Source organism: Erinaceus europaeus, chromosome 6 (genome assembly GCF_950295315.1).
Source record: "Erinaceus europaeus chromosome 6, mEriEur2.1, whole genome shotgun sequence".
NCBI lineage: Eukaryota > Metazoa > Chordata > Mammalia > Eulipotyphla > Erinaceidae > Erinaceus > Erinaceus europaeus.
This window is the reverse complement of record NC_080167.1, coordinates 8,715,048-8,742,533: the sequence shown is the minus strand read 5'-3', so window position 1 is coordinate 8,742,533 and position 27,486 is coordinate 8,715,048. Positions and strand designations below refer to the sequence as shown.

The window sequence follows — 27,486 nt, the reverse complement described above, 5'->3', positions numbered from 1 at the left end:
ACTGAAATGGAAGCAGTCACTATGTTTATGCTACAGATAGTCTTGAGAAACACTGGCTTGGCAGTGAGCTGAAAAACAAGAATGGTCTGAGAGGAATTTCTTTTACACACTCAGCCTTGCTAAAAGGTTCTCTGCCCATGACTCTGTGTGGGCAGGGTATGTTCCTTACTTCTCTGAGTGTCTGTCTGCAGGGTTCATCACTATCTGGGTCAAGCTGCGTTAAGTCCTTACTCAGAAGCCCCAGTGCTGTGCTCTCCCTGTAAAAGTTCACCCCCACCCCCCACCAGTGAGGAAGGTGAAGCAATTTTGATTTTTAAAATGATTTGTGTGAAACATCAACTGTTGTAGAGGCTATGGGGTGAAAGGGACTCTCCTACATTGCTAGTGGAAATGTAAATTGGTTCAGTCCCTATGGAAAGTAGACTGCAGATTCATCAGAACTCTAGAAATGGACCTGCTTTATGACCCAGCAATCCCTATCCTAGGGACTTACCCAGGGAAAACAAAACACCAGTCTGAAAAGACCTTTGCACACCTCTGTTCATAGAAGCACAGTTTGTAATAGTCCAAACTTGGAAGCAACCCAGATGTACAACTGCAGATGAGTGGCTAGGTTATGGTACATACACACAACAAAGTACTATACCACTGTTTGAAACGATGAGGTCAACTCCTTTTGCAATATTGCAGTCAGAAAATGAGGTATCATGTTGAGTGAGACAAGCCAGAAAGAGAAAGACCAATACAAGTGATCTCACTTATAGGTAGAACTTCAGAATAAAGGACAGTAAGGGAGGACATAAAGTGAAACTTGGACAGGGTATGGCATATTGCACCAAAGCAAAGGACTCTGGGGAAAGAGGGTAAGGGACAGGATAAAGGGACACTGGGGTCCTGGTGTGTCTCCTAGACACCAATCAAGGGAAGATGAGAGGCTATATCTTTATGTTAAAGACTATAAACCATTAACTAGCTGTGAACTAGTAATCCCAACATTTAAAAAAAATGATCTATGTATCTGGTAAGAGGAAAGGGAGCAGACAGATGAACAGTCAGGAATAGGTACACATCACCACACTGAATGGCTGTGGTCCTTCTGCCATGAGGAGCCTGGAAGACGGTCTGAGAGGGACAGACAACGGCCTGGTGTGCAGGGGGGGAGGGGGTTCCTACAACCTTCTACATGGGGGTTCAGCCCACTTAAGACCTACAGGTCTGGTCTGACCCTTGGTGGAGGCAGACAGAGAGGAGGGGCTGGGGAGGGAGCCTCCTGCCTTCCTGGGGGATGCTGGGAACTTAGCTAAACAATGAGCCTGCCTGGTCACTGTGTGGGAGAGGGACAAGCAGAAATGTCTAGCATGCAGGTTGTGCATTAATGTTCATCCCCTGTGTGGAAGAGACGGAGAACATGGCGCAGAAGAGAAATGGAATTTTCCCAAGGTTGTGCTTGGAGCTGTGTAGCTCATATTGAACCGAGACTTGTCTGAGGGTGAATCCTGTGTCTGCAGTCATGCTGCCTCTGGGAAGAGTTAATCCCATTCCTTGAGCCTTCCTGTGAGCACTCTGCCAAGGGTCTCATTTCATTCTAGCCTCAACCCTGTTTGGGAGGTGTTGTTCCCATTTCACAGATGGGGAGCCTGAGACTCAGAGACAGGAATCATTTGCTAGACTCATGCAGACAAGACACAGGAGAAAGGACAGTCGCTATTCTCAGTCAACTTCACATCAGTGTCTTGGTTTTTTTTTTTGCCTCCAGGGTTATTGCTGGGGCTCAGTAGCTGCACCATGAATCCACCGCTTCTGGAGGCCATTTTTTCCTCCTTTTGTTGCCCTTGTTGTTGTAGCCTTTTTGTGGTTATTATTGTTGTTGTTGATGTCGTTCGTTGTTGGATAGGACCGAGAGAAATGGAGAGAGGAGGGGAAGACAGAAAGGGGGAGAGAAAGACAGACACCTGCAGACCTGCTTCACCACCTGTGAAGTGACGCCCCTGCAGGTGGGGAGCCGGGGGCTCGAACCGGGATCCTTCTGCCAGTCCTTGCGCTTTGTGCCACGTGTGCTTAACCCGCTGCGCTACCTCCCGACCCCCCAGTGTCTTGTTCGTAACTGCTCAGCTCCACTACTTCTTTTGGATGTAGGAGCCTGGGGCTGCAGGATGGAGGAACATTTTCTGAGGCCCCTGAGATGAGCTTTGTGTTCATTTCAACCTTACGAGAGAGCTTGTGGCAACCTCACCAGAGGCCATTCTTTTGGCAAGGAGGCGAGGGGAGGGTGACAGTAAGCTGCCCAGGGTGTAAATGTAGAGATGGGTCTGGGTCCAGTGTCCCCAAAGGCCTGGCCTTGCCACTGCTGCCCCCCTCGTCTAGGAAGGCCCCCAGGCCGGGTTACTCCAGCACATGGCCAGCCAGTTCACTGTGCACACTGCTCAGGCCCTTTGGATCCCTGCAGACACACAGGCTTCTAGGTTGCAGTGACCCACCACAAGTGACATTCTTATTTTGTTTCACTTTTTTTCAGATAGAGTCTGAGAGGCCAGGGTGGGGGGTGGGTGGGGGTGGGGGAGGCAGGTGAGAGGGAGAGAAGGGAGAAAAGGCTACAGCACCAAAGCTTCTTTTAATGTGGTGTGGGCCAGGTTCAAGCCTGGATCACACACATGGCAAAGCAGTGCTCTATTCAAGTGAGCTGTTTTGTTAGTTCCACAGCCTTATTTCAAATAGTCTTTAAACTAAGACGGGTGCTAACATCTTTGAGTAACTCAGGGGACAGGAAGCTGACTTGGAAGGTAGAGCACATGCCTTGCGTGCTGACACCCCTGGCATTGAGGGAGCACCAAGGACATAGAAAAGTGGAACTCTATGGACGGTGGGGTGGTGCTTTGGTGGCTCCCTCCCTCTCTCACACTTGTTCTTGGTCAAAGGGCCAAGAAGCAACCTCTATTTCTCTCTCACTAGAAGTATATATATGATTTTTTCCCCAATAATACCATCTTGTGACATGTGAAATGTTCTATAAAAGTCAAATATCCACATTCATAAATGACACCTTCTGAGTCATGAAACCTCCCTTTGTTTGCTGTTGTCTGTGGACATTTTAGCTCCTCAAAGGAAGAGTTCAGTGGCTGTGACAGAAACAAGTGGTAAAACCAAAAATATTTACTGACTGGCCATTCACAGATAATGCTTGTGGGCCCCTATTCTAAGAAATTGGGGTGGTGTAATCAAAGTTGACTTCTAGAAATAAAAGGAGATTGACAACACAGAACCATTCTCTTCTACACTGGGAACTAGGTAAGGTTAAGGCCAAGTGGATTTCCCATTCATTCATCTCTTTACCCAACCAACTATGCATGGACCCACACTCTCAGAGTTCCAGTCTGTTGGGTGCTGTGCTAGATATAGGGGAACTTGCCGTATATAACTAAGTACTGGCACCAGTCGCAAGCATAGGGACAGAGCTCTGTGTGGACAGTTGAGCTAAGGAGGGAGAAGAGGGCTGGGGCCAGTGTACATGCAAGCTGTGCTACAGAGCAGTGGGACAGGCTGAGTCCCAGCCGCCACCCCACACAGAAGAGGGCAGCAATGAAGGAAACACCACAGCCACACACCCTGATATGGGAACACAGGCCAAGTCCAGGCCACACAATTTACTCACTGCCCCTTCCTCAACCACAGCTCTCTCCCTAAACCCCTCCACACACTCTGAGCCTTCCCAGGGGACCTTGAGGCATGAAATTAGTTAGACAAATGTTCACACAAGTGAGACAAATCTCCAAACTGCTTTACAATGCTTTCCTTGTGGACCACCATGGGGCAGTGGGGGTGGGGGAGGTGCGAAGATCACTGCAGTCTTTGCACAGGTCTGTGTGCACTGTGCTTCTGCCCCCATCAAGTTCTATCTTACCAAATAAAAGACAGAAAGTTAAAAAAAAAAAAAGGCAGCAGGAGCAGTGGATCTGTTGTGCAGACACTGAGCCCCAGTGATAAACCTGGTGGCAATTAAAATAAATAAACAAACAAATAAATGTTTATAAAGCTAAGAATTTTCCCCCAAATCTCAATTTGTATCTCCCCACTGCATTTCCAAAGAAACCGTAGATTAGAAGGTGGAAAACTCCAGGATTTCCTTGTTAACCAAGGAAAGATTTTTTCCTGGTGTCTATAACCTGTGCCTCTGCTGGCCTAATAGCCCCCACAAAAAACAAACAAACAAACAAACAAAAACCAGTGTCTTTTGCAGAGAAAGCCAGAGGGCTGGGCCAGTGTGTGTCTGCAAGCCAGGAGCTTCCCTGCAAGGCTGTGTTACACAGCCATGTGAGGAGAATGTAGGAAGGACATAAACTAGAATAGCCATTACATATACCCCCACCCCGAAGAGGGACGGAGAAAAATCAGACACGGAAGTGTTCTAGGAATCCTGATTCCTTTCAGCAGTCTCGGCAAAGAGCAGAGAAGAGAGAGGACTTCTCAGGGAGGCAGTAATGGAAAGTCTGGAATGTGGAGCTGTCTAGAGCTGGCTTCCAGACTCAGTCCTGACGTCTGTAGTTATGACCCTCTGGCAGGCTTCTTAAAGCCAATGCAGGGGACAAACCCAGCTCTTGCTCACAGATCTGGGGATTAATTAGAAAAGTTCTGCATGGAAGAAACCATGCCATCCGCTCAAATTCTGCTGCCTATTGCTTCTCCTCAGTGTCCCCTCCCCTGCCACATCTCCCAGTGTTTTTCTAGGAGACACTGGACCTGGTCAATGGAAGCCCACTGCCAACTCTGTAGTCTCTCTTATCTGTATCACTATGTGAGGTCCTGTGATGCCAGGACAAATGTTTGGTGTCTCTAAGTGGCTGAATAGATGACAGCTATTCTGCAGAACTGCCCAAACTTCACAGGAGTGAAAGAGAAACTGAGGGTTTAGGGTTGCTTGTCACTGCAGTATAACTCTGTCCTACCTCAACTAATGGAACGTAGAAAGAGGTTCACACCTGCACCACAGAAAGCACACAATTAACAACAGCTTCCATAGCTGACTGAGGACGTCAAAATACCATGAAGTGAGGCCAGAGGAAGATACTTATCCTTAAAGAAATGCACACTAACACAACAATACGCCATCTCACACATGTGAGAACATCCTATATAAACCAAACAGGAAACAAGTGTTGGTGTAGGTGTGAAAAAGGAACCCTGTTACACTACTGGTTGGAATGTAAATTGGTGCAGCTCCTATGGGAAACAGTATGGCGAGTGCTTAAATATAAATGGAAATACCTTATGATTCAGCAGTGAATATGTACCACTCTTAGTTCTATATCCAAGGGACATGAAAACACTATTTGGAAGAGACATATACACCTCTATATTCATGGCTGCACTATTCACAACATATCAAAGAGGAAAGAAACTTAAAAGCCCGTCTTAATGTAGATGTCTACATAAAGAAGTTATAGGAGGGAGCCGGGTGGTAGCGTAGCAGGTTAAGCACACATGGCGCAAAGCGCACAGACCAGCATAAGGATCCTGGTTTGAGCCCCCGGTTCCCCACCTGTAGGGGGGGTCGCTTCATGAGCGGTGAAGCAAGTCTATAGGTGTCTATCTTTCTCTCCTCCTCTCTGTCTTCCCCTCCTCTCTCGATTTCTCTCTGTCCTATCCAACAACAATGAATAATAACAACAATAATAACAACAAAGATAAACAACAAGGGCAACAAGAAGGGAAAATAAAAGGCTCCAGGAGCAGTGGATTCGTAGTGCAGGCACTGAGCCCCAGCAATAACTCTGGAGGCAAGAGAAAAAAAAAGAAGTTTTAGGGTATATATTCAATGGAATACTACTCTGCAGTTAAAAAGTGATGAAACTATAATGCTGTGACAAAATAATGTAACTGGAGGTAATTATACTAAGAGATTAATGACAACTACTAATGTGGAATACAGAGGACTAAAGCAAATGAACTCACACACACACACAGTAACCACATTCTCTGATTTTGTGAGAACCATAGTGGTTAATAGAGGGAGGGAAGGCATATAATTTGAGTGGGTGTAGTATCTCTCTTTCTTTTATCATTTTGCACACCACTGTTAGATCGCTAATACTGAAAAACAATTGAGAAGAGAGAAATGGAGTAGGGCACCAAAGGAAAAATCTCTTGAGTTGAGGGCAAGAGTGGAAGTTTGGCTTCACTTGGGTGGGGTGGGGGGATGAGACACAGTCTTTTGGTGGTGGGAATGGTGTTTATGTACACTCCTATTAATTTGTAGTCATATAAATCACTATTTAATTAATATGAGAGGGGAAAAATTAATTGAATGTCTCAAACTTTTTAAAGCACATACCATAGGCTGAGTCTCTGATATGCTGACTCCCTTAAAAGCTTAGACCAGGAAGAATAGAAGCAACCGGTGGCACAGCTATAGAAAAATCATGTCAAAGGACATAAATTATGGTGAGGGTGTGTATGATACAGCAAATCCTAACAAAGGGATTTCTCAAAGTTAACCCAATTGCCAAATAATGTGATTATAGCAATCACTATCGATTGCTTTCTTAAACCCTAAGACAGCAGGAACCTCCCACTTCCACTATACAGCCTATATTCCCCCCAGTCCTGGAACCTCTAGGGTGGGGGTCACTTTCCAGCATGCTTCTCTCAAGTCATACCAAATGATATTGCATCTGCAGATACCAACCTAATCAACGTAACAAGTACCACCTCAGCATGCTTCACTTCAGACTGTGTCCAGAGACATCAGGCGTGGAATGTCAACCCTTCAACCTCAATACTTGGACCCTTCCTTTCTATAGGATTCTCTAATTCCACTCACTTCCTAACAAAATCCCAAAACCTAGATATAGACCAGGTCCTGTGAGATAGAGCATATGTTCACACATATCTATAAATTAGGGCAAAATATATACCTGAAAGCAAAAGTACACAATAGTCTGCATTGAGTCAGTATCAAGTTCATAATGAAATAGTGTCTACTTAGACTTAGATACCCTCCTCACCTATTTCCAATTACACTTCCCTCACTGACTCCAAAGCTAACCTTACCAAAGCAAGAACTGCAAACGCTGAATAAGGGCAAGAGACTGGCATACTTTAATGATGACTATCAGGCCACCCCATCAGTTGGGGCCCTATTCGGGGAGTCCTGAGATTCCCAAGCAGACATGACAGGCCTAGACCTCGAATAAATCTCTATCAGGAACAACACAACAGACCCCTTTGTGGGCTCCCATAGGACCTTGCCTTCAACATGGATCAACAACAGCAGAGAATGTTCCGTCCTCCGAATGGAGGCTGGACAACATACTCTATGTTCCACCTGAGGAAGATGAGTCCTGAAACTGAGGCAGCTTGGAACGTTCCTACTCAGGACCACAGAATGTGAGTTCAGATCTACAGGGATCTATATGGGCCCCAGATCACATCAAATCGATGGAATTTACAGTCAAAAATATTTATTCACCTTTCCCATATTTGGGAGCTACTCTCTTCCTTGGCACAGATTCCTGGTCCTTTTTCCAGCCATGACATCATCTCCCCAGATAATAACTTGGATCCACCTGCATATCAGTTTCAGGTTCGGGAAAAAACAAATAAAGAAAAAACTAGTATAGTCATGGTCCTTTTGGAATATAACTCAAATATGCCTACTAGCTATCTACAAAATGGAGACCCCCCCCAACTCTTCATCTGCACTATTCCAGACTTTAGGTTCATGATTAGCAACTTGTTTGGCTTTATATGTTAACTCTCTTTTTAGTCACCAGGTTCCAGATGCTACCATGATACCAACTAGACTTCCTTGGACAGACAACCCCACCAATGTGTCCTGGAGCCCACTTCCCCAGATTCCCGCCCCACTAGGGTAAGAGAGAGACAGGCTGAGACTATGGATCAACTTGTCAACACCCCCCCCCCCCCATGTTCAGTGGGGAAGCAGTTACAGAAGCCAGACCTTCCACCTTCTGAACCCCACAAAAACCTTGGGTCCATACTCCCAGAAGGCTAAAGAATAGAGAAGCTGTCAGGGGAGGGGATGGGATACGGAGTTCTGGTAGTGGGAATTGTGTGGAGCTGTACCCCTCTTATCCTACGGTTTTGTCAATGTTTCCTTTTTATTAAAGAGAGAGAGAGAGAGAGAGAGAGGGAGAGAGAGAGAGAGAGAGAGAGGTAAAACACAGTGCTATAAATAAGACTAAGCTACTGGGGCTAGGGTCAAGTTTCTACAACAAACACTGCCAGGGAAGCCGGTCTGGAGGAGTTTTCCCTGGTGGTGGAGAAGTGAGATTCTACCCCAAATGCCTGTAGACACCTTCATTTGTACATAACTGGGCAGTGATTTCACGCCAGCAGAGGCGAATGGGACTCTGTGCTCAGTGAGATTGAATTGCATGTTTTTGTTAATAGCTTTCTCCTGCTTCTCACAGATAGAAAACGAGTCACCCCAGGGATGTGACCTCACCTCTCAAGCATTTAAAAACAGAAAATAAATGTCCAAAGAGATTAAAAACACAGGTTCTGCGCCCCAAGAGGTTGTCATGTGACAATGCTGTATCTTCATGGGGAAGATGAAAACTCAGTGTAATCCTATTACGAATATTTCCATTAGTCACCAAGCCTCACCTTGGTAATCTGTTTCAATTCAAAGTCCTGTCATTCCCCAAAACCCAATTTAGAAGGTGCAGGAACAAAATGTTAAGTTTGTTCCAACTTCTCAGAGACAGGCAAAAAAAAAAGTTGCTCAAGTTCATTTGGGGTTCTTTTATATTTTTCCTTAAGCTTGAGAATTCCTTCCCAATGTTGGCCCAGAATAATCTTGTGCTTCCAGGTCTCCTTAAGTTGCAAAGGCATTCTGGAGTTTATAAGCAGAGTTTCTAGCCAAGATGGGGAGTTCTTATATAGAAAAGGCCCAGTCATGCACCTAGGGGTGCTCTGGGGAGATTGGTGGGACTGGGTGTCCAGGCCTTGGGCTGGAGTGTATACAAGGAAAGTTAGGACTTAGAGAACATTCACTCTATACAGGTGAGGCCAGCTCCAGACCTTATGGTGGTCCTCACACTACCTCACTAGCAGTGTGGATGCCATCACATCACTCCAGTCCCACTGCAAGTGGGACGATGTGTCCCCATTATACCAGGGTTCAGAGTTAACCCAAACTTGGGAGCCACTACATGGTGAGAGTGCTCCTGCTCCACAGAGACCTGAACCCAGACATGCTGCTTGTTTTCTTCTGTTTCTCATCAGCTCAAAGTTGAGTGAAAACCTAGGCAGGTAATAAAACTTCTTGGCATCCACTCTAGACTGAACGCCTGTGTCCCTACCTCAAATTCAGATGTTGAAACCTGTTCCCCAGAGTGATTGTAGAAAGTGGGGGCCTTTGGTAGGGCGGGGCCCTCAAGGAATTGAATTAGTGCCCCTATAGAAAGAGGTCCTAGGGGTAGATAGCATAATGGTTATGCAAAGAGATTCTCCAAAGTCCCAGGTTCAATCCCCTGTATCACCAGAAGCCAGAGCTGATCAGTGCTCTGGTGTAAAAAAAAAATTCCTGAGAGATTCCTGGTCCTTGCCAGCATGTGAAGTTACAGGGACTTGATGGCCACCAATGAAACAGGAAGTGAACTCTCAACAAGACACACCAAGTCACCCCAACCTGGCATGTTATTACTATATTTATTTATTTAGTCAGAACACTGCTCAGCTCTGGATTGTGGTGGTGGCAGAGATTAAACTTGGGACTTCAGAGTCTTGAGCATTTATTTAATTTATTATTTTTTTCAAAACCCTTGTGCTATCCCCCCCCCCCATCGCCCTCTGTTTGTGGTATTTTGTTATAGCAGCTCAGAGAGACTAAGACTGAGCCTGAACAAGCATACCTTTCAGGGTGGCTGTGAGCAATCAACAACATGAAGTAGATATGATAGAATCAGAACAATGTCTGCTACATGGCCAGGCCCAAGAATCCCCTGCTCTTATGTTCTGATAACTCATCCCCAAGGGTTGAGAGGCTTTACATGATCCTGTCTACTGGACCATGTCCCCTACTAGTAGTACTTGTTCTAACTCAACTAAGCTACTGCTGTGTCCGAAAGAAAACTCCTTTTTCTCTGACATTCTTGTTTTTATTTACATTGACCCACCCATAAAGGACATTGTTCTTCCATCCCCCATTTCTTCCAGAATGTATTATTTTTTCAGAAACAAGTCTGTTCAAATAGTTTATTCTCTGGGAAATGGGTCACCTCAGCATGTGGTGAGGTCTCTTCACACCCTTCAAACAGCTCTGTTCTACCCCATCTTCCCTGGTATAATAATCACTGAATTTCTAGCCTCCGCTGGGTGGGTGGATGAATGGATACATGGATTATCAGCAAAACTGTTTTTGAGATTTGTGGTGATGGACACCGGCTTTGAGCTTCTGTGACTGGAAAGAGACCTTCATAGTTGACACATATGCTAACATACAGGACCAACAAAACATCATCTCTCTTAAAGTAAGGAGGTAAACGTCAAGGTGTTCAGATGCAATTTAATACATTATTTCATTTAGGCAGTCCAGAAGAATCAGACTGTGGGTTTTATTGGTTCTCCATATTATAGGTTAACATTCTTTTTGGCAGCTTAAAAATAACATTTCTCTCGCAGTCAATATCTCTTTCTCACTTAGCAAATATTGATTCTCCCCCCCTTGAATTGTCAATTTCAGGTTATGACTTCTATCCCTGCTTGGTGTGTGTGTGTAAGAGGGTCTGCCTGCTGTAGAGGTTCAGAAATGTCATCTTCTTGTCAGAACAGCTCTCTGTTGTCCACGGGCCTCACTACCCCTTCTGCATACAGCTTCAAAGACTGCAGTGGGGATGGGAGGAGGGAGTGGGGGGGGGGAGTGGGGGAGAGGCAGACCCTGGCTTTTCCTCCTACAAGAGCAGAAAGCAGAGAGAGGCCCAGGAGACAACTCATGGGACTCAGAGTGAAACACAGGCCCAGCGCTCCCTCAGTGAAGTTAGCCAGGAACATTATTTAACACTCTGGCCTCAATTTCCTTATCTGCAAAATACAGGTGACAATGCCATCCTCATGAGAGGCCAGGAGATGCCCAGGTAGGAGCTCGAGCTCTACCATTACTCATATCTCTTTCTTTTTCTGAGTCTCATTGCTTCATCCATAACCTGGGTTGAATGAACCTACCTCACATTAATTCATTAATTTTGCTGTACAGGGCCCAACACAGAATCCCATTGCTTTGTGTGGACATTTTTCATCTTTTTTAATTTAAGACACAGAGGGAGGGAATGTCAGAGAGAGGGCAACATGCCACATCCCACTCCGCCATCCAGAGTGCCCCCAGATGGTATCAGGACTCAGACCTGGTGCTCTGCACATGGTAAGGCGTGTGCTATTCCCTGAGCCAAATTTCTTTCACTTCTGAAAACTAAATCAGATAATACACTTCCAGTGCTTCTTGCTTTGCCTGATTCACAGAGGCATGATACCATTTCTTTCCATCCTCCCTTGAAGTAGCCAGCAAAAGCATGGATTCATATAATAGGCTCCCACAGCTAGATGGACAGTTTGGGCCTCCAGTCCCATGGGAGAGGCAGATATGAGAACACAGATGTATAAGCCACTAACCATGGGTCCTTGACTTGTGAAATGGGAACAACAGTTCTCTGGGGGTTGCGGGAACTGGGAAGTGATCACAAACTATTCAAGTGAAAAGGTGTTCTCGGGGGTCCTGGAACCCAGCAAGTACCCTAAACGTGAATGATCATTCTCATCACTCCCACTCTCTGAGTAAGAATTACTCCAGGGTCAGCTTACTAGCTCACCTAGATACTTGCCATATGCCCAGCCCATGATTAGCCTGGTCCCCACTGCCCTGGAGGAAGACTTGGTGCTGTGTCATCTCTTCGTCTCTGTCTTTCTGTATTTCAAAAAGCCAGCCCAGCGTGGTAAAGTCCTGGCAATGACAAAACAAATAACACAAAACCTCCTATCACCACAGCTTCTGCTACTCTTTGAAAACTGACTTCTGTCTCAGGGAGTCATGTGGTTGTGGGGCTTTGTTGGTCAGCCTTGGCCAAATACCAGCAGTGATGTGAGCAGTCAATTGTTGAGTGCAAAGAGTACCTCAGTCATCAAAGACGTATACCTGAACTTTGTTACTGTGCTAACTCTCCTCTCTGACCTTGATAACTCAAGCCCAGCCTACACTTTTTAGGAAAGGAGCACACAGAGCTGGAACTACATGGGAGCCCATCAAATTCTGGGTCCCTGTTGCCCCACTTTTCTAATCACCAGAAGCACACAGCTGTTCCCAATCTTAGATCCATGATGGAATTATCTGGAGTAAAAAATCCAACATCCAGGGAATCGGGCGAGCAGTAGCACAGCGGGTTAAGTGCACGTGGTGCGAAGCACAAGGACTGGAGGAAGGATCCCGGTTCGAGCCCCTCGGTTCCCCACCTGCAGGGGAGTCGCTTCACAGGCAGTGAAGCAGGTCTGCAGGTGTCTGTCTTTCTCTCCTCCTCTCTGTCTTCCCCTCCTCTCTCCATTTCTCTCTGTCCTATCCAACAATGATGACATCGATAAAAACAACAATAACTACACCAACAATAAAAAAAACAAGGGCAACAAAAGGGAAAATAAATATATACAAAAAATTTAAAAAAAAAACCCAACACCTGAGCCCCATTCCAGGTCAGCTGAGTTAGCACTGGGGAGAGAAGGGTGGAGCCCTGGCATGGATAAAGTAATTTTGGGATACATTGGAACACTACTCTGCAATCAAAATGGACATGAATATAGGTGAACCAGTCCCAGGTTCAATTCCCAGCACCACCGTAAGTAACCTAGAGCTTAACAGTACTCTGGGGGTGGGGGGGTGGGCAGGGATGGGGAGGGCACAGAACCTTGGTGGGCAGATGGGGTAACTTACATGCACTATGTGTGGGTGCAAAAATATACCTGAAATCTAATAATTTATAAAACCAATGTTAAAACACAAATTCAAAATTTTAAGGGAAAAAAAACAGGGCTCCCTGGGTTATTCTAACTTGAACACTGAGAACTTCTGAGACTGCTCCTCCTGATGTAAGAAAGGAAAAATACATTTCTCTTATTTTCACCAAAGTTCATCTGAAAAGTCATTTGTCCCCCCACCCTCTACACACACACACACACACACAAACTTTAAAAAAAATTTTTTTTCTTTTATTTCTTTTTTTTTTTTTTTCCCTCTAGGGTTATTGCTGGGCTCAGTGCCTGCACCATGAATCCACTGCTCCTGGAGGCCATTTTTCCCCCTTTTTGTTGCACTTGTTGTTGTAGCCTCCTTGTGGTTACTATTATTGCCATTGTTGATGTTGTTCATTGTTGGATAGGACAGAGAGAAATGGAGAGAGGAGGGGAAGACAGAGAGGGGGAGAGAAAGACAGACACCTGCAGACCTGCTTCACCGCCTATGAAGCGACTCCCCTGCAGGTGGGGAGCCGGGGGCTCGAACCAGGATCCTCACGCTGGTCCTTGCGCTTTGCACCACATGCACTTAAGCCACTGCGCCACCGCCTGACCCCCAATTTCTTCTATTTCTAAGGCACTTTTCCATTCTGGTTTCTCTACTTGAAACTCATGGGGGACAGGGATCAAATGAGGAAGATCACTCTACAGATGGGGAAAGTGAGGCTCACAAAGTCCACTTGACTTGGCTGAGACCACCAGGCACCAAAATGGGAAGCCAAACTCCCACCTCCAAGTCCAGGAAGCGACCTTCAACCAAAAGGCTGAGAGCTCTGAGACCTCAAGGAAAGCTACAACTACTTGTGTCACACAGGAAGTACTAGGGATCTGGGTCTGACACTCCCCCTCCCACACGGATTTCTACTCAAGCTTGCTGGATGTCCAGTGGCCTAATACTAAAACAATGACACACCAATGAACACTGGAGCTGGATGCAGCAGGAGAGAGGGCAGGATGTGCTCCTAAGAGAGGGGCCAGGGTGAGGTACAGAGGTTTCTGGAGCCTCAAGGCAGGGAACAGCCAGGCTGGTGGGTGTCCCTCTGTCAACAGCAACCCTGCCGCTTGGCTTTCTTGAGTGGGCTAGACCTACCCGCTGTGATCTCATCTGAACTACTGTTCTGTTTAGCAAATATTTTCACTGTAAATAACAAATAAGTAAACTCAGGCCTGCCACTGACAAATGATTAGGAGCTGGGAGTTAATGGGGCAGAAAGCAGGCATCGAACAGCCCTGCCTTTGGCTCCAAAGCCACCACCCTAATGACTGCCTTGGAAACTGTGCTCAGAGCCTCCCGCCACACTGCCCAGGGCTCTCTCTTCCACTCGTGTTCAAAATGGACATGAAGCTTTCAGCTTCCAAGACTGTCAGCACAGAGCTCCACGCCGTAGAGAACCAGGGGAGGAAGTTATCATGGAGGCAGTGCAACTCGGGTTCTCCTGGCCTTGCTTCTTCCCTTTTCACTAGTGTGATCAGTGTGTTCTTCCTCTCTGGGGATGGGACCCATAGTTCACTTCCACGATGCACCATCTGATGAAAGTTCCACCTCCTGGTCCTCCTGCAGATGTTTCTTTGAATCTGGCACTAACCCAGTGACACTAGGATGATATGGCCCACAGCCTCCCCACTCCACTCTGCCAACTGGCCCTGCTAGATGTGACACACTGACTCCAGCACATCCCAGAAGAGACGTAATTTACAGCTGCTCACTCCTAGCACCTGCTGTGGCTAACTGAGCAAAGGCTGCTACATCTATTTCCTGAATGGCTAAAGGGCTAGAAAAATGGCAAGTGGGTGGATGGATGCTTCAAAAGAAAGACAGGAAAGTAAATGGATGAATCAATGAATAGATGGGAAGGTAGCTGAGTAGGTGGATGCTGGATGGACGGATGGAAAGACCGATAGGTGGGTGGATACTGGGCAGATGCATGGGAGACAAGACAGGTTTGGGTTGGTGCAGGTGTGCGCAGAAGGAAAGATGGGTGGGTCTATGAAGGGGAGTAGGGAGTATAAGTGGGATGGATGGATGGACAGATAGATAAATGAATAGGTGAATGGATAGATGGATGGGTGGATGGATGGATATTCTCTCCAAAGACTTTAGCATGGGTCAAGCAAGCCCAGACAAGGGAATAAATGACCCAGTTAGAATAAAGTAAGTAATGTTACAGTCATTTCATAAAGAAACTGAGAGACAGAAAGGTTAAAGGTTGCTCTGAGGTCACACAGACACAGAGGAATAACTTGAACTCTTGGCTCCTTCCTCCCTCCATGCCCTTTCCTCACTGGACCCAGTGTCGGAAGTCAGGCCCAGGCCCCTGGAGACTGGGTGAACACTAGTTTTTATTCTCTGCACTGTGGCAGGGTGGTGAGATAAGCGCCAGGGTGTGGCAGTTTTAATGCTGAGAGCAGGAGAGAAAGGAAAGAAGGCAGCCAGAGAGCAGGGTTCCTGCAGGAGGAAGGGCTGCAAGGCCAGACAAGCCTAAGAAACAGGCTTATTAGGAGAGAAAGATAACCCACTGGGTTCAGTTCTCAGAGGCTTTGGTTTCTGGAAGCCAGATCAGCCCTTCCTGACAAGACCTAAGATAGTCCTCAATCATCTACAAACACTTCTGAGCTAGTCTGCCCAGATGCCTTCATGTGTGCCTCCAAGTCCCCAGGGCTGTGATAATAACTGCCTTCCAGGGACTGGTTTCTGCTGGGAAATTTCTGAAGCTGTATGTGACGCCTCCCTTGCCTTTGAAGAGATTTCATCTGTCCCTTGCTCTGCGTTCCTCTGGGTCTTTTGAACACCTAGAAGAAATGAAATCCTCTTTTGAAGAAGACTCAGAGACAAAACTTTTAATTAAAGGCAAGAATAACTTCTCAATCACAAGACGGTTTCTGTCAAAGGGAGAAGATGACAGAAGGGCTGGGGCAAGGGGACCCCACTTCTCATTAGCCAGTCACAGCAGAGAGATGGACGGTCACTGCCCTGGAGACTACTTTCAGGCTTCAGCCCCAAGAAGGGGAGGGGCTGGTTGTCTTCACCCCCCCCCCACTTATGGTTCCCATTTTGTCATTTTATAATTTTAATTTTTAAAAGTGTGTGTGTGTGTGTGTGTGTGTGTGTGTGTGTGTGTGTGTGTGTGTGTGTAATAGAGCTACACTCAGTTAAGGCTGGGGATGAATCTAGAGCCTCAAGTATCCAGAGCATGCACTCTACCTGCTGAGCCACCTCGCTGGCCACAGAGACTGGGCTTTAAATCCAGGTCACTGTCACCTGCCAGTTCAATAAGAAAGTTCTCTTCACCAGGAAGTGCTTATGTATACCTGCTCTGACAACAGCAGACCCGGTCCCCACCCCACCACCCCACCACCCCACCACCCCACCTGGCAGTCAGAGGGCTTAGACAGAATACCAGACATGCGGCTAATTCTGCATAATGATGATTATTATTACTCTAACACAAGATTTTAAAACTATCCTCTATTTCTCTAGTCCTGATCATTTTAAGAAAGGCTTTCAGCTTCACCATCATTTGTTCCTCCTAACTACTCAAAAATATATACTCATAGTCTCTCTAAAGTTCAGAGAGGTGAAGCAGTTTCTCCAGGGCAAAACAGCCAGCAATTGACAAGGTTAGAATATTCAGCTCAGACTTGACAAGGTTAAATTACTATCCAGTGTTCTTCCTATTGCAACGTAGGACGATGGCGTTATGACACCTTTGTTGAGTGTCCAGGGTGCAGGGATAGTAGTAATGACAGCTACAACGACTGCAACAAATGCCAACATGCACATAGAAAGATGTGTAGGCATTCTTAGTGCCTTCTGTGTACGAACTCAAGCCTCACAGCAATCTTACACAGTAAGGACTGTTATTCTGTTCAGATGCATAAACTAAGGCCCAGAAAGGTCAACAAACTAATCATTACAAAAATCTGCCCCAATTTTTTCCCTCAGATTCAGACAACAGGTAGATCAAGCACTTCCAGGAAGGCTACTGGTGGCCATAAGTTTGGCCTTCCTCATCACCCCCAGGTCAGACAATGGGGGGTGGGACACACAAGAAACTTGACTTTGATACAGAAGGACTTGTTCTTTTTTTTTTTTTTTTTTCCAGTTTAAAATGTCCACTTGGGACCTAGTGGGGATTGTATTGTTATGTGGAAGACTTGGAAATGTTATGCATGTACAAACTATTGTATTTACTGTCAAATATAAAACATTAATTCCCCAGTAAAAATATTTTTAAAAATGTCCACATGGGGGGAAATTTCCATAAACTTTACTTTGTACCTAGTGGTAAGAGATATGAAAGTGTTCTTTTTTTTAAAATTTTTAAAAAAAATTTTTTATTTAAGAAAGGATTAATGAACAAAAACATAAGGTAGGAGGGGTACAACTCCACACAACTCCCACCACCCAATCTCCATATCCCACCCCCTCCCATGATAGCTTTCCCATTCTCTAGCCCTCTGGGAGCATGGACCCAGGGTCGTTGAGGGTTGCAATGAAAGTGTTCTATGACACTCATCTGGAGTCCCCAAAGGATATTCAAACAAAGAACTAGCATCATCTTTGCGGAACCACAGTACAGTGTGTGTATGTGGGGGCGGGGATGTTAAGGCTCAAGCTTGGGACTAGGGAAGTCAAAGCAATAACCCAACTACCCCACATCTGCAATCCATCTGCAGATAAGCCACCTCCCCTCCCTATGTCCTTGACAACTTCTCTGCAAGATGGTGACAAATGAAATAACATTTAGAAAGTCCTTAGCACAAAGCTCAGAATGTAGTAGATGCTCCACAAATGAGTTTACCCTTTATAAATATCCAGAGTCCACTTCACAACAAAGATCCCCCCCCCCCATATATGAGTCAAGGTAGGAGAGCACTGGGGAAATGGCTCAGTGGGTATAATTCAGGACTTGCACGTCAGAGGCTTCTGGTTTCATCTCTGTTGCTGCAACGTATGAGTGGTGCTCTGGCTTCTCTCTCTCTCCCTCTCACTCACATCAAACCATCTTATATAAAATAAAGAAAATAAATCTCCATAAAATAAAAATGATTCAGCCAAGCAATCAACGTTCCTTCTTTATTTGAAAGGACAGTGGTGGCTGACCATCTATAATTGGTTCTGAAAATAATACTGAGTGAAGCCCGGGGAGAAAGCCTTCCAGGAGGCGAGCAACACCATGCAGCCTTCTGATGAGTGTTAGCTCCTTCCTGCTGGGAACTGTTTCTGAGGGCTGATCTTCCAGCTGTGTCCCAGACCCTGCTGATGACTGGATGGCTGTCTCCAGCACCACAGACTAGCAAAGTGCCCCATCCTCACCTGAACCCTCACCCTCACCTGCACCTCCAGATTCACAGAAAGGACTGTGAAATGTCACTGGGCCAGTGAACAGGGGAGACAGCAGTTAGGTCGAAGTCAACAGGCCAATCAAATGTTAACATAGGAAGAGTTTGGGGAGACACTTTCCCAGCAGCATCTTGCCTGTCCTTCTAACACTTTTTTTTTTTAAGGTGCCAAGTGGCCCAGGGCTTTGTGCCTCTGTAATACTGCTGAGACATCCAGCCATTTTATTTTAAGTGATTTTATTTAAATAACATATAACAAAGAAAATGTGGTCTCATATTACTGATGACACAGCTGTTTTAATACTAACACATGGAGGGAAATGTTATTGTTTAAAAGAACAGTTTCAATGTAACTATGAAGTGCAATAAAGGCTTGCCCTTGTAGATGAGTAGTGTTTCTCAGTCAAGGGACATCTCTCTCCTCACTGTGGCTCTTCCTTCTCCAAAGGCAGTACCATCATATTCTCTTGCATCTAACCCATGAAGAGGGGGAGCAAAGACAGAGAAGCCACTACTCAGCTATTAAGGATGATGAATTCACCTGCTTTACCTCACTGTGGATGGAGTTTGAAGGAATCATTCTAAGTGAGATGAGCCAGAAAGAGAAGGATGAATATGGGATGACCTCACTCAGGGTCAGAGTGAGAAATAAGAACAGAAAAAAAGTAGAACTTGGAAAGTAGAACTTGGACTGGGTTTGGTATATGGCACCAAAGCAAAGGACTCTGGGAGGTGGGGAGGCTTTCAGGTCTCGGTTCACCATGAGAGGAGGACCTAGGCTGGGAGTGAGAATGTTTTGCAGAAAATTGAGAAATTTTACACATGTATCAAAAACTGTATTTGACCTCAGTTAAAAAGGGAGGGAGGGAGAGGGAGAGGGAAAAGGAGGGGCCACAGTGGCTTCTTCAAAAGCTTGTAGCAGTGATATACGTTAGAGCTCCTTACTTGTCACTGAGAAGAACAAGAAAATGGGCACATGGATTACAAAGACAGCACAGAGCCTGGTTGAGCAGCTGCCTCTAAGCAAACACTCAATGCTGTGAAAGGGAGAGAGTGGGTTGCGTTGTTTGACTTTCCGCTTCTACCTACCAGCTTGCAAGCGAGAACTTTCTGATGGTCTTACAACTGGGTTGATAAGAGGACTGAGGTGTAGCTCAGTGGTGTAGTACACACCTCAGGTGTACATGAACTGGGATTTGATCCCCATTGTCACAAAAATTAAAATAAAATGGGGAGATAAGCTGAAGTATGTGACTTACGAAGAGGAGACTATGCATCAACATTAACTATGTACATTCAGAAAAAATATGGCCATAGTGGGCTTACAACTACAGAAATAAACCAAGGTCAGTAAATCTCATAGACAGGCAATTCTTTACATTCTGTATTTCTTTAGAAAAAGAAGAGACAGAAAAACCCCAAGTGCTGCTCGCTCTACCATCCATGGAGGGAGTTATCTTGGTGCTGTCCAAGGTGCTCCCATATGATGCTGGGGATCGAACCAAAGACTCCTAGAGGCGAAGAGTATACAGTCTATCCACTAAGTCACTTTCCAGACCCCTCAACTGGTCCCTTCTGACTCAGGTTTCCACTTCTGACCCTTGGTGTCATCTGACTCTGCCCCTTGGCTCCCTCCCAGTCTTCTTGGCAGGGACCCTCCTCCCTCCTCACCTGGGACCTTTCCCCAGGGGTGCTGGGTCTCCAAGTGGGAGCCCCACACCTATAGCAAGAGCTTCACATGGGAGATATATAAAACACAAATTTTCACGCCTCTTCCAAGAGCCATCAAGCTCAAGTTTGAGAAGCACTGCTGAGGCTGACGGTTCCCAGTTATCCAGCTGTAGTCTAAAACTACAGAAGTGTTCAGCCCTGAACAGCAACACTTCTAAATGCTAACTTAACCTCACCTGCAAAGGCTCCAAGCACCCTATACCCAACACGTGAACTGCACTCCTGAGATTCTGCCCCAAGCTTGATGCAGCTCTGTGGCTTCTCTGCTCCACTGCTGGCTCCCAAGAAGTCTGGATGCCTCTCTCCTTCCTTCTACCACCTCCAATCCATCCTCCCCTCCTTCCTTCCAGGTCAGACATTAATAGAATAACAAAACCCATGGGCAGAGGGGATTTCTGAACACCCAGGCATTCCAGAGAATGGGGAGGGTGAAAAACCTAAATACATCATCTGTTGGAAGCAAGCCTCTCCTTGGATTTCTGCAGTTGCCAAAGATCAAAGAACACCTACAATGTACCCCATCTGGTGATCTGTCTGTTTGTCCCCCATCTCTCCTGCTCCCTACTTCTGCTAAAACAAGTTCTCAGCCCACACTTGGGAGATCCATGATCTCAATGCATATATTAATATACTTATTGATTTTTCTCTTGCCAGTCATTATCAAGATTTATCTGTCTCCCAGGCTCCCCATTGATTGAGGAAAGCAGCATTCACAGTGGTCAATCAATCCTGATATGCCCCATGACAAAGTCAATATCTATTTATTAGTTGATTTATGGACTTAATTATCCTAAACATGATCAGGCTGGGAGCTCAAAGCAGAAGGACAGCAGAACCCCAGCAACTGTAGCTGGGCTGGGGAAAAAAACTGTCAAAACAAACCCTGGACCAAGCAAGATCCTGGGGCAGTGAAAACGCACGCTCTGTCACTTCCCACATGCACTGCCCACTCGTGGCACCATGGTGACAGACCCAGAGGTGGCAGGGAACACACACCAGGGATTTAGTTTGCACCTGATGCTAACTCCCAAGCCAGGCGAGTCTGGGGATTCAGACAACAAACCTGACTTGGAGGAAGGGCATCTTGTGTCCTCTCGATGGAAGAGGACGCAATCCAGGCTGCTCTCACTCTCTGGCTATTGTGAATAATGCAGCTATGAACACAGGCATGCACATGTCCCCCTGAATTAGCATTTGCATGTCCTTAGGATAAAAGCCCAAGAGTGGTATTGCTGCATCATAAGGTAATTCCATTTTTATTTGTTTGAGGACTCTCTACACTGTCTCTCAAAGGGGCCACACCAGTTTGCATCCCACCAGCAGTGGAGCAGAGTCCCTTTTTTCTCCACAATGTCACCAACACCTGTCATTTCTTGGTTTGTTGGTGTAGGCCCTTCTCTTAGGTGTGAGGTAGAATCTCAGTATCGTTTTAAATTGCATTTGCCTAATGATAAGTGAAACGGAGCATTTCATCATATGTCTGTGGGTCATGTGTATTTCTTCATTAGAAAACTGTCTAATCATTTTTCTGGTCCACATTTTTATTGGGCTGATTTTTAACTGGAGTTCCCTCAGCTGTGGCCACTGGTGGTGCCTGGGATCAAACCTGGAACCTCACGATGCAGGTCCCGCGTGCCACTGCTGCTCTCTCTCCCTGGCCCCTGATCCCAGACTCTGATCTGACTCAGCCAGTGCTGGGACCCAACACTGCCTTTCCCCCACATTAGGCCTTAAAGCATTTTGCTTGTCTGTTTACATGTCTACAAGTGGCACAGACTTCAGGGGCTTGTTAAGATGATCTGAGAGACGGAAAAGCTGTTCCAACTATGGGAAAGCAGTTTCCACCTCCTTCCTCCACAAAACCCTAGCCCTGTGCTCCTTGCCTTTGTCTAACCACTGCCTGCCAGCAGAGCTGGGGAAAGCGGCCTCTGCTTTCTGGGGCACATGCTAAGGGCCCAATACTGCCTGCACTTGCCTTCAAAACAGGAGAGTGCAGCTGGCTATTTTTAACTCGGGTAAATAGTGAAAGCTATTGAAAAGGCCTGTTTCCAAAGAACTCTCAACTACTCCACTGCTTTCTCCGAGGGCACTGTGCCAGACAGCTCCCAGGGCCCAAGGCTAGAAATCTGCACTGGTTCCAGTTGCTACTGCTTGGGGTCTGCACTAACACTAACAGTCCACACCATTCTCCGAAAGGATGATGCCACAAATGCCCTAAAAACTCTAAGGAAATCAGGAGAGGGGTCACTCTGGGTGTATAATGCCTTTGTATAAAGTCCTAGGTGGTTCCCACAGTCTATGGGAGAAAAGTTCTAATCCCACAGCCTGATCTGTCATCTTGCTTTCAGATTAGCTCAGTTTCTCTCCTCTGCCTCCTTTTTTTCCTGTTTAAATTATATTTTAATATTTATTTATTCTGTTTTTACCAGAACACTGCTCAAGTCTGGCTTATATTGGTACAGGGATTGAACCTGGGACTTTGAAGCCTCAGACACGAGTCTCTTTGCATAATCATTATGCTATCTATCCCCACCCTGTATTATTATTTTTTAACTGATGGAACAAAGAGAAATTGAGAGGAAAAGGGAGATAGGGAAAAAGAGAGACACCTGCAGCACTGCTCCAACACTTGTGAAACCTTCCCCCTGCAGGTGGAGAGTGGGGGTTTGAACCTAGGTCCTCGTCCGTAATAATGTGTGACTCAACCAGGTGCACCACCACGTGCACCCCACCTTAAAATGTGCATTGCTGGAACCTGACCAATCTTGTATGATTTTTTTTCAGACAGAGACAGAAATATACACAGAGAGAGACAGCAACTACTAAAGCTTCCACCAGTGGGGAGGCACCCTCTGTGGTGGCAGGGACTTGAACCTAGGTCATGCATGGCAACACAAGTGCCCCACCTGATGAACTATTCCTCCAGCCATCAGCTCAGCTTTTCACCGGCGCTACACTCCCTCCCCACCCTGTACTCGTTTGTGTCTCTCCCCTGCCCCCAGTCTCCCTCCCTCCCACCTCCAGCCCTCTGCACATGCTGTTCCATATTTGGAAAGCAAATGCTTTCTACCCATCTGGGTCAATAGGGACTCCGACTCTGTGTCATCACTGGCTTCTATGATGCTTCTGCAAAAGTTACGTGTTTGAGAATCTGGGGCTGGGACTTGGTGTTCCTGGCAGAGCACACACATCACCATGCATAAGGACAGGGGTTCAAACCCCAGCCTCCACTTGCAGGGAGGAAGCTTCATGAGCAATGAAGCAGTACTACAAGGGTCTCTCTTTTTCTCTCCCTTTACATCTCTCATTCCTTCAACTTCTCTCTATCTCTATGCAAAGAAAAAGAGAAAGAAGGAAGGAAGGAAAGAAAGAAAGAAAGGAAGGAAGAGAAAGAAAGAAAGAGAGAAGTTTCCAGGAGTGGTGGATCTGTGGTGTAGGCACCAAGCCCCAGTGACAACCCTGGTAGTAAAAAAAGAAAAGAGAGAACTGAGGGTCGGGTGGTAGTGCAGTGGGTTAAGCGCACATGGCAACAAGTGCAAAGACCAGCACAAGGATCCTGGTTCGAGCTCCCAGCTCCCCACCTGCAGAGGGGTCGCTTCACAGGCGGTGAAGCAGGTCAGCAGGTGTCTTTCTCTCCCTCTCTGTCTTCCCTTCCTCTCTCCATTTCTCTCTGTTCTATCCAACAACAATGACATCATAACAACAATAATAACTACAACAGCAATAAAACAACAAGGGCAACAAAAGGGGAAAAAATAGCTTCCAAGAGCAGTGGATTCATTGTGAAGGCACCAAGCTACTTACTTACCTGTCAGCTCCTCCAGGAAAGGGTAGAGAGGGAAGAGAGAGAGAGAGAGAGAGAGAGAGAGAGAGAGAGAGAGAGAGAAAGACTGAGACCTGCAGTGCTGCTTCACCACTTGTGAAGCTTTCCCCCTGCAGGTGGGGACCAGGGGCTTGAACCTGGGTCCTTGGACACTGTAATGTGTGCGCTCTACCAGGTGCGCCACCACCCACCCCACCCCTTCCACTACCACAGTCTTTCTATTTTGTGCTGCTCTGTTTGCCATCACACACACACACACACACACACACACACACACACACACACACACACACACTTTCACTGGCATCCCTCATGCTATCGCCTCCCCCACACTGGTTTGTGCTTGTTTCTCAGTGATTCTAAGGCAACAGCTCCATTCAGAGTCTGCTGCTACACTCGCCTGGAGGAGTGGGCTGTGAGATGTGTGTGTGTGTGTGTGTGTGTGTGTGTGTGTGTGTGTGTGTGTGTAAACTGTTATTCATTCATTCACCCAGGATTTCTGGAGGACTTACTAGTTGAGGAGTTGGGGATACAGAGGTGAGTCAAGCTGCTGAGTCCTGCACTCTCTGGTGCTTTGTTCCAAGGTAGAGGGGGACAGAAAAGACGAGGAAGCAAGCAAGTAGGGGAAGAAAAGTTACTTTGAGCTGACAAATTTCCTGAAGAAAATAAGACATGGAGGTGGAAGGCTGGGGAGGTGGCTCAGTGGAGCATGCCTTGCACGCATGAGGACCTGGGTTCGATTCCTAGCATCACACATGGTGGAGCAGCAGCGCTATGGTGCCCTTACCCTCATAAACGAAGTAACAGTCAAGGATGAAGCACAATGGTATGGCTTGGGTGACAGACAGGAGATTGCAAAACCGTTGGGTGGAGCTACTTCGGACTGGCTTTGGGGTGACATATCCCCTTTCCTGCCCCTGGTTAGGGAACCCCTACTCCACCATGCCACCCAAGCTCTGTCCTTAGGTGCCCCTCCTCTCCTCCTGGGATGACCTAAGCTCCATCAGCACCCTCCCCAGATGACTCACACCCAGTTATTTCCAGCCCCAACCTTTTATCAGAGCTGGGGGCCAGTATGTCCAGTTCCCTCTTCAACACGTCTTCACGGCTCAAAGGGTGAGAGGGTGAGTCACATGGTCAAGGCCAAAGCCAGAAGCAGAGCTGGGACACGAATCCAAGTAGTCACACCACAGCCCTCACCTCCCATCAGCTGACTCAGAAGAATCCCAAACACCTGCTGTGTGCACGGCCAGGGAGTGCTAACCCTGGGAGAAGCTGCACTGTGGCTCCTGTTGGTTGGTAGTATTGTTGGCATCTCTGCTGCTAGAATAGCCTCGCTGCTGCCATACTATCACTGTTGCCATCACTATTGCCATCTCTACTGTTAGGACAGCATCACTGTTACTATACTCTTGTTTCTATAGCAACAAGCCCTGAAGCATTTCCAATGAGGGAAGACACTGTACTATCCTCTTACAATTAAGACTACTCATTCTTGTCGCTATCATGCAAGAGAGGTCAATGTTGGCTCCAGCTCATTCATGAGGAAACTGAGGTAACTAGAAGGGAAGGAATCTGTCTTAGACCTTAGTCCTGAAAAGGGAGTGTTTCCAGGTAGATCAGTGTTGGATGAGTCTTCTCCAGGAGAGGAGCCTTGTCCATAAAGGACTGTCACAGAGTAGAGGGCTGTTCACCCCAGCCTTGCCCTCCAGGGAAGATAGCTAGCTGTTTCTGTCTCCCATGCAGGCAGGTGTGGCCAAGGGACTGCTGACCGTGACAGTGGAACAGGATGCATCACCTCCAGAGGATGACTCTCCACATCTTCTTACCCCAGCTGTGAGGCAGACTCAGTGGGACAAGGCTTACATCCTTCCAATGACAGAAGGCCATCTAGCATCCAGAAACACCCGTCTTGAACAACTGTGTGAGCAAGAAACAGACTCCCACTGCCTTATGTTACTTAGCAATGTCTGCAGGCTTGCTTGTTACAGCTGCCACCATTCTCCTGACCGATGCCAAGTGTGAGTTTGCTTATTAATTGCTGGAAAAAATGCCTGGGAGGGGGTCACGGAGATGGGAATGGAAGTCTGTCTGGCCGCTGACATCTAGGGTAAGAGTCTTATTTTCTTTGTGCCTATCTGCATTTCCAAGACAAGGCAGCCATCACACCACTGTTCTTTTACTTTAGTGGTGACAGATGTCACACCTGACAGCTTTAGAATCTTGGCGACTCCAGGGAAGTGGCAGCCAGTGACCAGGTCTTCACCCGTGCAAGTCTAGGACTGGCCACATGACAATCACTCACACCAGTGAGCACCGTGTACATGAGAGAATGCTAATAACAATGCAATAATGGCTAATAATAATGCATTTAGAGCGCTTCCTTCACAACAGCCCAGACACTTAACATTCTAGCACAATTAAAGGCAGCCGCAGACAAAAAATGCTTTTCAGCTGAGCTTTATAAAGGGAAAGCAATTCAGCTTTTTGAACATAAAAGCAAGTCCATTCTACTAGATTATGGGGGTGGGGTGGAGGGATGGAATCTTCTAGAATCTTCCTATATCCAACTCTTGTATATTGAGGACAAAATAGTCCCCCCACGCACCCCCCCCAAAAGCAACCAGAAAACCCTCAAGCAAGTGAGCTCTCTCTGGGACGTACGGCCTGCCTGGGCAGAAGGCTGGCCCCCTCACTTGCTGTCAAATGGAGCCGCTTGGCACCGCCGCCTGTGTACGCATGAAAAACAGGAAGTGATTTGGAGCTGGGAATAAACAGTCTGTGAGAGAGCTCCTGATATTTACCACATTTGAAATACTGTGTAAATGAGGTCCCGTGGGATTCCATGTCTCTCTTGTTCCCAGCTCCTGGGGGAGGCTGAAAGTCGCCTGCATGAGGGCAATGCAGTCATCCCCATGTGACCTCAAAACTGCACCTGGGCTCTGGGGACACAAGCTAAGTGAGGAATTGAAAACCTTCCCCAGAGCAGCGTGGAAATCCTGCCTCTGCCCCCTCCTCCTTCCTGGGGTGCAGGGACCAAGTGCCCTTCTCCACAAGACCCTGATGTAATATAACAAAGGCCTCTGCTCCCCTGCTCCCTGCCAGCTTCCTAGAGAGCTTCCTGCTGAGGTTCACAAAGCTCCAGAGGAAGCCTTTGGGTACACCTCTTGGAGCCCCACATGGGAAGTGCCAAGCTGATGGTGTGTCTCCCCCATCCCCAGCTCCACTCCCTCCCTGTGTCCTGAAGTGCCAGGCTCAGTTGATGTCATGGTTCTCAGGCAAACAAGCCTTAACACACTGAGATGACCAGCTGAGTGCCAGAGGAAGCAGCAGTCTGACTGGGTAGAAGGTTCCAGAGTGTTTGAGGCACCTATGGGAGACCTCACACTGGCTTCACTTTGTGTTGGGCAGCTCCCTGACATTTCCCCGCACTCGGGAAGCCCCATCCAGTGGTCCCTTTTCTGGACCTCAGAGCGCCCCCTCTCATTCCCACCGCAGGGCCTTTGCATCTGCTGCCCCTGATGATGGATTTCTGTCACTCTTAGGTCTCAGCTCAAATGGCACCCTCTTCAAAACAC

The 27,486-nt window shown here is 46.8% G+C and overlaps 1 protein-coding gene across 1 annotated transcript in view; it reads right to left on the bottom strand.

The window, feature by feature from the left end:
* The window catches only part of KSR2 (kinase suppressor of ras 2), a 387,866-nt gene that overhangs the window by 20,981 nt on the left and 339,399 nt on the right, over positions 1–27,486 (bottom strand). The gene's annotated exons all lie outside the window — the stretch shown is intronic.